Source organism: Mesocricetus auratus, unplaced genomic scaffold (assembly GCF_017639785.1).
Source record: "Mesocricetus auratus isolate SY011 unplaced genomic scaffold, BCM_Maur_2.0 Super-Scaffold_6730, whole genome shotgun sequence".
NCBI classification, from domain to species: domain Eukaryota; kingdom Metazoa; phylum Chordata; class Mammalia; order Rodentia; family Cricetidae; genus Mesocricetus; species Mesocricetus auratus.
This window is the reverse complement of record NW_024429184.1, coordinates 108,079,196-108,092,067: the sequence shown is the minus strand read 5'-3', so window position 1 is coordinate 108,092,067 and position 12,872 is coordinate 108,079,196. Positions and strand designations below refer to the sequence as shown.

General features: G+C 44.0%; 1 long non-coding RNA gene across 1 annotated transcript; it reads left to right on the top strand.

The window, feature by feature from the left end:
* The first annotated feature begins 6,076 nt into the window (after positions 1 to 6,076).
* On the top strand, positions 6,077 to 11,562 carry LOC121138875. Its single transcript, XR_005875751.1, has 2 exons — positions 6,077 to 6,590; positions 9,714 to 11,562. It is a non-coding gene; the product is annotated as an uncharacterized LOC121138875 (long non-coding RNA).
* Positions 11,563 to 12,872: the final 1,310 nt, after the last annotated feature.

The following is a 12,872-nucleotide window of genomic DNA, read 5'->3' as shown; positions in this document are numbered from 1 at the left end:
TAGGTTGCCTTGAGTCTTTTGACTTTTAAACAATGTTAGGACTGTTAAAGACTATAGAGGCTTTTGACATTGAACTGAATTCATATTGTATTATAAGATGACACTGTGGTGATGAACAGTGTAACACTGAAAAGTGGAGGAGCTGGAGAGAGAGCTCAGTGGTTTAGAATACCAGTTGCTCTTCCAAAGGACCTGGGTTCAACTCCCAGTACCCACATGACAGCTTACAACTATCTATAACTCCAATTCCAGGGGATCTGACACCCACACACAGACATACACGTAGACAAAACACCAATGCACAGAAGATACTTTCAAGTTTGAAAAGTGACATTGGATGTCAAGTTGTCAAGGTATGCATTGTAAACTTGACAAGATTTAGGATCCCAGGAGACGAAACTTTGAGCCTGTCTGCGAGGGATTTCTAGATTAGGTTAGTTGAACAACCACTCTCACTTTGGAAGGAGCATTGACATTTATCAAATTCAGATATAATGTCCCTAGCTTCCTCAACCCCTGTCCTGATGAACTCTATGCCCTGTACCTAGGAGCCAAAATTAATCCTTCCTTCCTTCCTTCCTTCCTTCCTTCCTTCCTTTCTTCCATGACTTTTGCCAACTATTTTATCACAGTAATAAGACAAATAACAAAAGCAACATATAAATACACATAATGTTAAATACATATAATGTATAAAATTGTTAATTCTATATCATAATATGTATAGACTATGAAGGAGAAGAGGAAACATCATCTAAGGATTTTTGCATTTCCTTGTGGGAGGTGTTAATACATTTTTAAAAAATAATTTATTTATTTTTGTTTTATGTGCATTGACATTTTGCTTGCATGCATGTCTGTGTGAGGGTGTTGGATCTTGAAGTTACAGACAGTTGTGAGCTGCCATGTGGGTGCTGGAAATTGAACCCTGGTCCTTTGGAAGAACAGTCAGTGCTTTTAACAATTGAGTCATCTCTCCAGCCCATGAGTTAATACTTTTTAAATTACATGTAACAAAGTTGTATCACATTAAGTGGAATTTTAACCTTGCTGTTTGGAAATAAGTATTTTTGGAGGATATGTTTATGGGTGTCAAACTATCAGGGGATAGATTCATGATGGTTAATGTGATTTCTGTTTACGAATTCTTTCTACATGTGTCTCTAAGGGTATTCTATTACTGGAAGAGATATATTTGGCTTGGTAGGTTGAGTAAAGCAGACAGCCTCCCCCAGTTTGGGTGAGCACCATCTACTCCACTGGTGGCCTGAATACAGGGAAGTTGAGTTAGCTGCCTGGCCATTTTATATTCTCTCCCCCTCACTCACATTTTCTCTTCTCACTCTCTCTCAGTCTCTTTCCCTGCTTCTCCTCTCCCCGTGTATAACATAGGAAGCAATTATATAATCAGAATCCAGAAAAAGATAACTATTCTCTTAAGTTAACCTGTATCCTTGGGCATTTGTTGAAGACTGAACTATAGTTTTGGTGAACTCATGGTAAAAGGCAGTGAAGCCCAGGTCAAGGATTGTGGCTCAGGTGAGAATCTGACATTCACTCCTGCCTCTGCCTGTTAAGCTTAATACAAAGTCAGTTTGGTCTGAAGAAAATAGATTATAAAAGCTGATGGTGCAGTCACATTTTAAAAAATCAGCTAGAACGTACAGAGCTAAAGCTTTGCTAACTAGTGCATTAAACACAACTGAAGATTAGTAAACCAGAAATTAGAACTAAGAAAATAAAAGCTAAAAAGTAAAGAAATAAAAGTAAAGAGGATAAGAAACACAAATGATAAAATAGCAGAGCTCAAATAATTTTAAGAGAGTCTTAAAGAGGAGGGAGAAAGTAGTATGTGCAAATTTAAAGAGAATTGATACTTTTCTAGATAAAACTATCTCTACAAATTCAAGCAGCTCATCAAATGCCAAATGGCAGGGATTCAAATAAGTCCACCCAATTCTGATACAATGTTACTGTAAATCAAATTTAGAAGAAAATCATGAAAAACCTGATTGTCTAGGTCTATGTCTAAACTAAGTTTAGACTATTAAAACTAGTGCGCACACACGGATCAGTAGCCAGGGAAACTGCAGAAGATGGCTTTCTCGATCCCAGGTTGGATCAAAGTAATTGAGCAACCGTGAGAATTGGCCAAGGGCCCATTCCTGGGTTTTGTTTGTTCACCACCTGCATCTCACGGGAGAAGGGGAAACACACTAAGGAGTCTTTGGCTGCTGCTCAAAGCCCTGGATACTGAAGAACAGGCTATGTATGTATGGATAGCTATGGAGAACCAAGCTCCCTGAAGCTGAAAACAGAAGGCTTTCTGAGATCACATGTGGGAAAACATGAACAAGTTAAGCATGGCTATAGCAGGAAGTCTTTTGTGTTACAGAATGACTGGTCTTTGGTGGTTTTGCTTGACTCCAGGTTATTTAGTGACTTTCGGTGACAAAGACATTCCTCCTTCTGCTCTGTCTCAGAGGGAGAGGCTCTTCTCTTGACACAGGCATTATTTGCCTTAGTGCCGATAGCTCTAGGAAGAGATAGGAGCTCATGGAAACCACTGAACACTAACAGTTGGGATCTCTCTATCGCTTGCTTTCTTTCTAGTGACTCCCATGCCTACGCACTTTCTTGCACTTGTCATTTTGACATGGAAGAGTCATAAAACGTCCACTCATGATGTGTCTGGTCTAAGAACTGTCTGATATGTCTGTCCCAGTAATCTGGGACATAACAGAGGTCAAGTTCAGAAACATTTACCGAGCACCTGCCAGGCATTGTGACAGTTGCTGGAGACAATCTCAGATGAGACAGACTCCATCACAGAGGCAGCAACATCTTCTGAGCAAGACAGGGCTCTGTCAGTAACTGGATTGAATCCTTTCCCTCGGATTGACAGCTCAGAATTGGTTTTCAAGTTTAAAGGACATAAACCTGAAGTGTCCATCCATTGTTCACTGTGAAGTTAAACCTCCAAATACAAGCTCATGGACTGGTGGCATTTGGTCTGTCCCCCCAGGCTTCAGCCCTCAACTCTCCCTGTGGGTGCTGAGGTCCACAGTTCTGGAGAAGGGCACACAGCAGATGGGCACTGCACTCTTGGGGCATGAAGATGCCAGACGCATGGGCAGAGTTAGAGACACTCCTGAGTTCTCAAGACTGGTCTCCCGGACTGTACCGTTGAACATCTTCTGGGAGAAGCCCAGCGTCCCTTTCCAGCTGCAATGCACTCGCCCATTGTCACCTGGAATCCCTCTGTGGCAAAGGTGGCTGGGTGGGTAGGAAGGGGGAAAGGCGGGCGGGCCCTTGTGTAGAGTGGGGATGCAGCCCAGACACTGTGCACCACTTTGAGCTGGGGGGTGGGGTAGCGGCGGTGATACTTTCTCCATGTAGATGTGGAACATTTGATGTTACTTTGTGCTGGTTTGTTTTTAAAATAGAACATTTGCCCTGCTAATAAGCTAATGGAGCCTGTTTCTCTTTTTATAAGAGGGCGAGGATGACGTCAGTTTGTTGACACTTGGTTGTTGGGCTTTTTTTTTTCAGCTGTAGCTCTTTTATCTTCTCACACCTTTCTGCTACAGATTTGTTCTTCATATTCACCCCCTTCCCTACCCCCGCCCCACCTCCCTATTTCTATAAGTGGTTAGGTCTTTTCAATGAGCTCATTTATTAGGGCCTAACTATATGCAGATGTGTTCGCCATCGCCATGCGCAGCCCGATGGAGTCCAGGCAGCTTAGGTGTATCGTGCGCACTTCCCAGGAAAAGAAGCCCAGAGAAGTTTCCAACTCGCGGAACTGGAGTTTGAGGGCACAGCTTTCTGATCCCCAGAGCTGCCCTACCCTGGGAGGGTAGAGACTTCTGTGTCAACCCCCCCCCCCCGCCCCGTGTCTGCCTGCAGTGCTGGTGAAGGTTTACCAAGCTCTCCACGCCAGCTGCTGTGGGAGGGACCGTCAGGACCATACCACCCAGGGCTTTGGATGTTTGCTTGCAGACCCGTTTGGTGCTTCAAGAAGCCGTGGGGAGAACCCCCTGCCCAAGGCTGCAGCTGCTATTTTCAGCCCGGGATCTGAGCAAACCTCTGAAAGAGAATTACTGTAAACCTGGTCCTTCCAATACACCCCTTTCCAGTGATTGCAACTCCCGGCTCACTCTGGCTGGAGGTCTAGATTGCAAGATAAGGAGGGAACTGGGCCAATTTTCTGGTTGTTTTTTTGGCACTGAGTTCTTGTGTTTTTACAGCAGCCACGGGCCCTACATCCTTCCTGGAGACTCTAGGGTAGGACACAAATAAACCCCCCCTCTTTCTACTCCTCCAGCCCCTGGCACGGCGTCTGTCTTGATTTGCTATGCTCTTGGAGACCCCGTTTTCTGGGTGGGAGCTCCCATCTGTCCCCCATTATAAGGTATGGTTTTTTGAGGGGCTCCTGGAAATGCGTTGCAGGTGGGTCCCCTGACACTTGGCTTGCTGCTCCTTCAGCACTGTTTGCTTTGCCTAATTGTGTTTTCTCTGCTGGTTTGAGTGGAGTTGCTCTTGCCCATTTTGTCAGAATGCTACATGGTGCATCTGGTGCCTATTTGCCTGGGGAGGGCCAGGAGCAGGGTGGCTAATTGAAGGCTTGGCACAGGGCATCGAGGAGTAAAGGGAGGTGAGGGAGCTGGGGAGAACTTAGAGAGCACGGTTGGTTTGAGCTTTGCACAAGCACCAAAACTCCACAAGCGCTGCTCGTCTGCTTGGTTCCTGTCCAGAAACAGAGCCTTGAAAAAGGCCCAAGGGTAAGGCTTTGATGTGTCTGCAGTTTTGCTTTGAGTCCATGGCACCCCACTTTCCCCAGGGCTATTTGCAGGTGGCCAGGGCATGGACAGGAGAGAAGGAAGGACAGAGAAGACCACCTGTGGCGATTCTCTTGCCCACCTCACTAGGACCCAGCCTTTAGTCCTGCATCGAGAGCTTTGGCTCTGGTCTGATTCCAGGACACCAAACAGAAGGAAAAGTGAAGTAGAACCTACTTGGAATCCACTTCTGGCAGAGACTCAGGACAGCTCAGCCTGCCCTGGAACTCTCTCTGTCTGTCTACCTACTTCTCTGTCTGTCTTTCTGGGCCTCTGGCATTGAGAGATGACAAGAACATGCCCCCTCCTCCACTCAGAAAGTTTGGATTTCAGATCTCAGATCCCGAAAGGTGTTGTGTAAATCTGGTAAGGGCCTGTTCACTTTGGAGCCTCAGTTTCTGCATCTGTAAAATGTGGTAATTCACACACTGTTCGATGAATGATCGAAATGATTGAAAACACATCAGCCCTGTGACTATGACCCCATACACAGTCAAGGAAGCCTGGGAGGAATGCAGCTGTATACTCGAATAAGGAGGCTGAGCCACTGGGTGGAGGTGCTCTCAAGAGTAAGGACAGCAGGGGAGCGGAGCCAGACCTCTGGATACCCATGAGGCCCTTGATGCACAGCGTCTTCATCCTCTAGGTGGCGCTCCGGAGATAACTCCGGAGATCCCACCTATTTCGCAGCAGCTTGCCCTTGCTGTGGTTGCTGTCTTTTCTAAAGAGGTCCAGATTTAGGGCTTCCCCTCTGGGTCCCTCTATGCAACCCAGTGCTTTCAAGTGGGTTCAGCACGCTCCGGCACTTGGCTGCTGTCCCTGCCTCCCCTTGATGAGAGCCTGAATCTCTAATGTGGGTCCTGCCGGCACCATGCCCACTGTCATTACTGCTGGGGTGGCAGAAGCCTCTATCTCTGGCCCTAAGCCCAGTCCAGGCCACTGCTGCAACTCTGCCACCTCATGGACTCGGTCCACCCCCACGAAAAGGTGACCTATTTGGGTGTTGTGTTGCTGGCTATGTACATCTGTGGACAGCGAAGCTCCCAGAAAAACAGGGCAACTTGGAGAAGGCAAGAGTCCGTTTACAGGCGAATTTGAAGGAATCTCACGACATTGGTTTACCCAAGGCAGTCCCAGAACAACATGGAAAGAAACAGAGAGCTGGGGAAGGAAGGGAGGGAGGGAGGGAGGGAGGGAGGGAGGGAGGGAGGGAGGGAGAGAGGAGGAAGCCGCTCACAGCAAGTTGTAGAATGGCCACTAATTCTGACAGCTGCTCCATGCTCGTGGTTTCTTAGGCATTCACACCCAATCCTAATGAACTGTGTCTGTGGCCTGACAGGAGTGTTCTCACATGTCACTGGCACCTTGGGTGGGGGCAGCTGGCGAGGGCACGGAGGAGGACTTCGGGTCTCAGTACTCCTACACGAGCACTTTCTTGATCTGAAGTTCAGTGTCCCCTTATAAGAACAAGGATAAAGATATTGCTCTTACACAGAATAGAGACACACAGTAGGTCCTGGAAAAAGTCACGCCTCCCTAAGTTAATAAAAGGGCCTTTGGCTGTCTCCCTCTGTTTCCTATGTAAATCTTTGATCCCTGACTCCTCATTCCTCACTACGTCATCACTGCAAGGAGCTGGATTGTTGCTAGATACCCGTTGAAGGCAGGACAGCCCCTGTCTGTCCCAGAGGATCTATGGGAGTGGCATTCAGTACCTGCTTGATCAATATCTCGGGAGGCACAAGAGAGGTGAGTATCTGTTTATATTTGAGTGAGCTGCTTGCGGATGAATCTGATGAAAAGGGAAGGGTGTGGAAAATATGAGAATTCACAAAACAGTAATTATAAGGAGAAGCCATGAAATTAACACAAGAAGAAAGAAAGAGAAGCTGTGTGGGGAAGACCACACACGCGGCTTGTGATTCTGGGTGTATTTAAGCAAGCATGAAGGTTGTGGGGCAAAAGGATCAGTGCCAGAGAGAGAGAGGAGTGTAAGGATTTGAGGAGTAGTCTGTGCTAATCGGTGATGAAGAGAGGGGCAGGAGGATGGAGTACAGGAGTTCGACTGAAATGGGACAGGGGTCAGGGGTTGTTGGAGGTGAGGGGGTCACGGAACTCAGAGGACAGGTATGGATGACTCACTATCCTTCCAGGCTGTGAAGTCACCAGAACACTGATAGGAGTTGGGGTGGGGCACCAGGTGCTAAAGTGATGAATGGATGGAAGGGAATAGCTCGATATACGCAGCAGTAGCAAGTAGGTGGTGAGGGATGAGATTTGATGGCATGGACTTTTTTGGAGGAAGAGAGAAGAGAACATGTTTGACAGTGCGAAGAGACATCCCCCCATCCTCACCCCGCCCCCAGGTAAGGAGGAAGGATTCTACTTGAGAAAGAACATGCCCAGGTTCCATTAAGGCAAAATATGAAATGACCTTACCAAAGAGGAAGATCGTAAATAGTAGGAAATTGCCTGACGACAGACTCTGGGCCTCGGGAGACTTAGTTGGTGAAGGTTGGGACCGCGAACAGAGACACTTGCCTTACAGGGTTAGTGGAAAGTGGGACAACAGCTATGTGTAAGGTGGTGGCAGTGGTTGTGACGGTGGTGACAGAGATCACCAGAGGAATGGGAGTTAAGGGGAAGCAGAGGCAGTTAGGACTCCAAACATCCTCATGCACCACCATTAACTGGCTGTATAGTCTTCCTCTGGGCCGTGGTTTTTCCATCGATGAAACAAAAACAGTCAGAAAAGATCAGTGATTATGTGTGTGTGTGTGTGTGTGTGTGTGTGTGCATGTGTGTGTCTATGTGTGTATTATACATATATGATAATTTCCTGGAACACTTTTTCAAAATGTGCCTATGAACCTCCCCAAAGAGTCAAATGCCATTCTCTTCGAGTAAGAACCCAGGAGGAGCATTTTGAAATATTTCCACAGACAATGTAACGAGGGCTTCCTCCTATTTCTCAGCTCTGTTTTCTTTCTTTAAGGATTGCTTTGCCAAGAACCTAGTCTGCCTTTCCAAATGGCACCATTCAGAAAGTGATAGTGAGCCAGATGTGGCTTGTCAGCTGGGTCATAGCAGTTATCAGAGGAGACCAGACACGGTGCGCTCTGCCCTCAGTGGGCCAATGGCCAGAGAGCAGGCAGCCTTATTTTTACAGCTTCGGTCTCTGGGCATTTTTCCCACATCATTGCATAAGATGAGAACTGAGTCAGCATAGCTAACTTTTTGTTTTGTCTTGTTTTGGGTTCAGTGTGGGATCACAATGGTTGTTGTTGTCTAGCCTAGGTACTTAGTATCCTTGAAGGTGGCCGTTGGTCAGTAAAGGATAAATCAGGGGACAGGGGCACACTGAACTCTTGTATTTCAGACATCCTTGTGTCCACAGTGCTCAGAAATGTGCCTGGCCCCGGTGGGAACTCAACAAATATTTGTATATCACCAAACACAACAAAACAGCGATTTAGGGGAACCACTGGTTTTCAAATACAGAAAGTAAAAGGATAGCTGCAAACGAACCAGCATGTGATGCTATCCCAAACTCACATAAAAGTGGAAGGACAAATAAAAACCGCCATCATGCAAAGACAGGAAGACTGCCACCTACACATCCTGTTCAGGCAGAAGACTCTAGAAAGAAAGAAAATGAACCTAAAATATGGCCAACGAAGGAGTGGGTAAGCAGTGTTCACTCACCCTCCTTCTGCAAATTTCCTAGCAGTGTAAAAGAGAATAAACAGAATCCCAGGTGATCTTAACACAATGGCTGTGGAATAGGAGAGAATATAGGACAAGTGAGAAACAAGTGGGCTGATTTGGAGTTGAGTGAAGTCAATAGATAGTTTGTTCAGGGATGTAGCAGTGTTCATCAATTCTAGATATTCATTGAAAAGCGCGTGCTTGGCTAGACACTCAAATTTAGGAATAGTCAGGTGTGCTGACTTGTTTTGTGTCAACTTGACACAGCTAGAGTCATCTGAGAGGAGGGAGCCTCAACTGAGAAAATGCCTGCATAAGATCAGATTGTAGTCAAACCTGTGGGGCATTTTCTTAATCAGTGATTGATGAGGAGGGCCCAACCCATTGTAGGTGGGGCCACCCTGGGCTGGTGGTCCTGGGCTCTGTAAGAAAGTAAGCTGAGTGAGCCACAGGGAGCAAGTCAGCAAGCAGCATCCCTCCATGGCTTCTGTGTCAGTGCCTGCCTCCAGGTTCCTGCCCTGCTTGAGTTCCTGTACTGACTTCCCTTAGCGATGGACTATTATCTGAAAATTTAAGTGAAATAAACCCTTTTCTCCCCTACATGCCTTTGGCCATGCTTTTCCTTCCCAGCAACAGTAACCCTAACTAGAACAGGTATAAATATTCAATAAATGGTGAGAAAGGGAACTGCAAGACGCATGAGAAACACAAAATTATGCTTGTAGAAATACTTCCAACCACATTAGCAATCACAATCTGTGTGTATGTGTGTGTGTGTGTGTGTGTGTTTATTTGACTAGAAGTTTCTTTCAATAGAATGGGAAGTCCATGGGTTGTCCTATCATCTTATATATTCTCTGTAATCTTTATATGTACATATATGCTTATAATATATATTTGTTTTAAAAATATTCACATGTATGCATATATAGAGAAAAAGAGATGAGGGGAGGAGGAGAGAAAGGGTAATATTCCACTATGCTTTTAATTTGTATTTCATATTAACTCTCTCTTCCAAGTTTACTGACCACACTTGTGAGATAGTACAATAAGCAAAGTCAATTACTACCAAGTCTAGTGACTATACAAATATCTTCTTGTAAAATGCCAATTTAAATTTGGGTTCATTTTATAATAGCTTACCTCTTTTTATTTTTTTTGCAGATTCTTTTTACATATTGTAGATATAGCTACCAGAAAATTTTAATATAGATGCCTAAATAATTAGGGGCAGAAGAGGAAATTCTACTGAAATTACAAGCAACTTTAGGAATGAAGGAAAATATCATCATAGCACTGAGAAAATTGGATATATGTAAAATGATACTCAGAGGATAGGTCATGGCTTTTAAAATCCTAATGAGAAAGATGGTTTTAAAGTGGCGTATCCTTATAACCAAGAAGCTATAGCACAAATACTAAAGTGACCACCCCTCAAAAGTGGAACAAAGGATTAGCAGATTTTAATATATTTTAATAAGGTACCATCTATGAGATAGGAAGAAATTCACAAAACAGCATTTGAAATTAAGATATATATATGGAAAAACATCCTGTCTGAAGGCTTAAAATATAAACACATACCATGTTCAATTTCATTACCATACATTTGCTGATTGATATTTTAAAATGGATGATTTTTGTAGGTAAACATGAATTCTAGCATCTACTGAAAGGAGATAATTATAGAAATGTTTAAAAGTTAGTCAGTGTTAGTCATAAGCTTGGATCATCAGGGAACAGATAATTTTGGAGTTGTATCACTTCATTTACAGCACAGCATAAAACTGGTTGCTTCTCTCCTCATCTGGGAGGATGGTATGAGCACATGCTCATACCACAGTAGACAAAACATACCATGAGGAGTGCAAACAAATGATCCGTCACAGTTATAAAACCCTAAGCGAGGCATTAGCAATGTAGATCCATTTATATATTAAAAGACTAATGCGTCTTAACTAGGTAGGGTTTATCTTTGAAATGACCACATGTTTCAACATTAGGAAACCTGTCAGCCTGATTCATTTGATCAAGAACTAGGGGAAAAACTCAATTCTGATAGATTTAGAAAAATATGACACATAATCTAACAAAGATCCACTGACGATGAAAAAGAAACAACCAAACAGAAGTCTATCCAAACCCAGCTCCTTGTGAATGAAAGAAGGAAACTCTACACAAACTCCAAACTCTCTGGTTTAAAATCAGAAGGAAAAAAAAAGACAGTGGCAACTCAACCTTTCAATGATGAGAAGAAATAACGAAAAGAAAGAAAACACAGTTCTTGAAAGGGGGAGGTAGAAATTGCTCTTACTTGTAGAAATTATAGCTTTCTTGTTTTTTAGAAAACCCATGCAAATCAACTGTAACATTATTTGAACTAATGAGAATTCAGCAAATTGTACAGATTCCATTCTTCATTAATAAGCAATTGTGAACATTCTATGAGGTTAAAACAGATAGCATTTACTGATTGGGATGTCCTTCTGTATATATGTTTCTCTTATTGGTTGATGAATAAAACACCGATTGGTCAGTAGCCAGGCAGGAAGCATAGGCAGGATGCTGGGGAGAAGAGGCAGAGAGAAGCTGCCAAGGAGACGCTATACTACTGAAGGAGTAACACGCTGGATTATGGCTAAGCCACAGCCTCATGGCAATACATAGTTTAATAGAAATGGGTTAATAATTAAGAGAGAGCTAGCTAGTAAGAAGCCTGAGCCATTGGCCAAACAGTTTATAATAAATATGTCTCAATGTGCTTATTTGGGGCTAATCAGCTTCAGGTCAGGCAGGAAAGAAACTCTGTCTACAATTTACTCAACTCTAAGCCACACAGGGCTAAGCTGAATAAAAATCTTTATGAACAATTGATTCTGTTATTAATGGGGAGGGCCTAACTAGGTAAGATGTGCCCCATTTGCAACATTTACCCAATAACTCTCCATCAAGATCATGAGTCAAAACCATATCTGTCAAATTTTAAAATAAAAGTTTTACTTACCTGTCAAAATTACGTTTTTGTTGTTTTAGTATCTTACCCTGATTGACATCAGGTTGCTGTATTTGTTTGTTTGTTAGGTGGGTTGTTTTTTATTTGATTTGGTGGATTTTGCAGAACTGTCATTGTCCCAGAAAGTGACTTCTGGTCATGTGTTCAGTGGTCAGTACATCATGTCATAGAGTTGTCTAGTGTTCAGAAAGAAATAAAGTGCGTTGAAGGTATTAGGACAGTCTGTGGCTGGTCTCTAGGAAGCCAGGAGGGACTCGATTGGCTGCAATATGATTTGATGGTACCAGTGTTGTCCAGAACTGTGGAGTCAATATTCACAAAGAATACAGGCATCTTGCACGATGCCCTGTTCTCTGACTATGTGGAAATGTTGTCTCAGCCTCTGGTGGACTGAATAAATGTGCCATTCTCTTTATTACAAACCTAGGCTGCTCTTGAGAAGGATGGCTGCCAGGGTTCATCCACCTATTCTCCATACATTTGAAATGCAACTTACAGACTGACCTGTCTAGGCCTGAACTTCGTATCTGAACCAAGAACTCCAAGACATCAGGACAGGAGAACTTGGGGGTCAGTTTTCATAAGGTCTTTACAATCCTGGAAGAGAAACAGTCAGAGGCTTTGACATTCATGATGCTGGAACGGTGTGAAAACAGAGGAAATGACACAGCTCCTGTTTTAGAGAACAGGTGTTAGTCTACAGAGGGTTTCTGAGAACTTGGTAGTTTATCTCAGGGCAGGAGAACATCACAGGGATATGTACCTTTCCATGAAGAGGTGACTACAAATATTAGGGTGAAGTAAAGCAGACCATCAAGTTAATGCTGGTTCCTGGTAGTCATCTCCACATGTGTGATCTCCGGCTCATTCATGCTTGCTTCCTTGTTGATTTCTCCTGGGCATATTGACAGCGTGTGTACTAGAGTCCTAAAGCACAGTCTAGATCATTGGTTTTCAACCTTCCTGATGCTGCAATCTTTTAACGATACAGCCCCTCATGTGCCGTGACCCCCCCCATCATAATACAATGAATCGTAATGTAAATATCTGATATGCAGGATGTCTGATGTTCAACCCCTGTGAAAGGGTTGTTCAACCCCCAAAGTGTTCATGACCCACAGGTTGGAAAACACTGGTCTGTGCTGGTGAACTGGAGAGAAAGACCCATCTTAGATAGGCTCCTCTACTTTGGTGGTCACCTAATTTTGCTAACTAGCCTCTTCTACATGGATAGTAGAGATACAATAGTTACAGTGGCTAGGGACAGGAGTGTGGGACATCATCCTTCTTATTTCCCTTCTCCCACCTCC